Source organism: Plectropomus leopardus, chromosome 15 (assembly GCF_008729295.1).
Source record: "Plectropomus leopardus isolate mb chromosome 15, YSFRI_Pleo_2.0, whole genome shotgun sequence".
NCBI lineage: Eukaryota > Metazoa > Chordata > Actinopteri > Perciformes > Serranidae > Plectropomus > Plectropomus leopardus.
The window spans coordinates 4,492,477-4,494,838 of record NC_056477.1 but is presented as its reverse complement, the minus strand read 5'-3'; positions in this window follow the sequence as shown (position 1 = coordinate 4,494,838).

Here is a 2,362-nt window from a genome sequence, read left to right as displayed (position 1 = left end):
TCTGCCTCAGTGGTTTAAATGAACAAAAAAAATCACACCATAAAGTGTCAGAGTGAGACGTCTTACAACAACTGAGATTATGTTTCACTGCCAAAAAAACATCAGTTTACAATAAATATTAACAACTTGAGCTCTAGTTTATCATTTGTTTATGATCCAACATAAAGATGAAAACATACAAATATAAATATGTTTTTGTGTCAAAATACAAAACTGTCATACCATCTTATCAACGTGGTTCTTTCCACAACATCCCGTGATCTGAAATCTATAACTTCTGTTGTCCCTCATAATATCTGCGTGTTGCATTAATGTGTTTTAAACTGGACAGCGAGGAACTTCAACCATGATTGCAAGCATTTTTAGTTTGTAGTTAACTTCCTTCTTGTTGGAGGTTGTGGTGCATGATTTTTGGCACATTTAGCTTTCGCAATAACCCTCAAACCAAATCGTAACCCTCAAACAACCCTCTGATGAACTTCTTCAGTCTGCAGGTAGAAAACTCTCCAACTGGTCCTCGCAAAGATACAAATACAGCAGCACACACACATGCACGCACACACAGAGAGGAAGGAGGTCATTTCTCCTGCAGCTCGCTTCCTCCGCTCTTATCGCTTCCACAGGAAGAGGATGAAGACGGACCGAAAGAAAGAAAAAGGGGAAGGAATGTAGAGAAAGAGATGAAACGTGTGTTACTTCATATACACTCAAATATACTTTTTACTGCACTACATTTAATATATGATCAATAAATTAAAAAGTAATGTATTATTACTCATTTAACAACTCAGTGGTTTTAAAACCAGTTTCATCTTTACCATCTGCAGCATTATGGTGATAAGACATTAACGCATGAATAATTATAATCCAGTTATTACTCTGCATAAGTGCTTTTACTTTTGAAATTAAAATTTGATGTATGTACTTAAACTTAAAGCTGGGGTAGGCAGAAATCTGGAAAAGGGTGCAGAGAGGGTTGTAATGTTGGTGTTGGCGTCAGACACCCTTCAAGCAGACAGCCCTCGTCACTGCGATGTGTCTAGGCCCTCATTGATCCTTTATTTCGGCTGATTCGGCTGATGCTACTGCTCTGATGGACTTTCACCTGGAAGTTCGAAACCAAAAGTCGATGGAGTCATTTTAACGAGTGGTCTGTAGCGGCGGCCCGGTGAGACGGAGGACACAAGGCTCAAGCTAACGTTGGCTAAATAAACGTGAACTTGAAGCCGCAGCCGTGAGTCTTTAGCTCTGATTATCAGAAAGCTAAAATATTAGCAACATCTTCTCTCCATCTCTGAAATGCTTCACTGATATTGACTTTTGGTTTGTTTATTTTCAGACTCTTTTTGATAAGTCCTTCCTTCTCCTTTGGGTTGCTTTGTAGTGGAGGCGAGTTGCTGCCAGTGCTGGATAAGCAACTTTTTTGCAGGATTCTTCACTTTCACCATCTGAAGAGATGCAGCGTGCGTCTGCATCTGCAGAGTCAGCCGATTCTCTTTCCAAAGCTGTCAAATACTGCTGCTTTTGCCGTGCTTTCAATATAAGATCCTGACACCAAAAGCCATATTGTGCATTTGTTTTGTGAGCATAATACACCGCTGAATGGCATGAGGTTAAACGCAACCTGAAATGGCATAATATATCTGTCTATCTATTAATCTAATAAACCCCGGACTTCAAATCTGAACATGATGGGGTTTTTTTACACTTTATTATCCACGCCCTTGTTGCCTAATCCTAACTATCTCTGCCATCATGTGCTCTTCTTTACATCCTGGCGTTGGTTGTCTAGAGCGTAAAATTTAGATGCAGAAGTTCTCTGCAAAGTGGCAATATCTGAAGATTTAGGATGAGTGAAAAGCAATGAGTAAAATAGCATTCCCTCTGAAATAATCTGTGATTAGCCAAAGTGTCCTGTCACAGGTTAATTTAATTTAACAAAAAATACTATTTTTTTCTCAGACCACTTAAATTACAAAATGCTAAAAGTGTTTTAGAGATTCCTACCCAATGACACCAAAATAAAACTGCCTACTCCATCTTTAGGTCTTTGAAAGCAGAACTTTAAATTGCATGAGATTATTGTTTCCACTTTTACTTCAGTAAAAGATCTGAATACTTCTTCCAGACGTGTGATAGATGTTATTATTCAAAAAGAGAACAAAACAGAAAAAATGTGGAAAAACAGGACGATAAAATGAGAGATTATATAGATTGAATGTATTCAGGAGGAGAAGAAGAGTGATGAAGGGGGCTAACCAGAGGAAACAGGAGGAGTGGCTCCTCCTCCTCTCTCTCTCTCTTCTCTCTCTCCTCCAGCTGTTTAAAAGCTGCTGGTGGTCGTGCGAGCGTCCACTCAGTG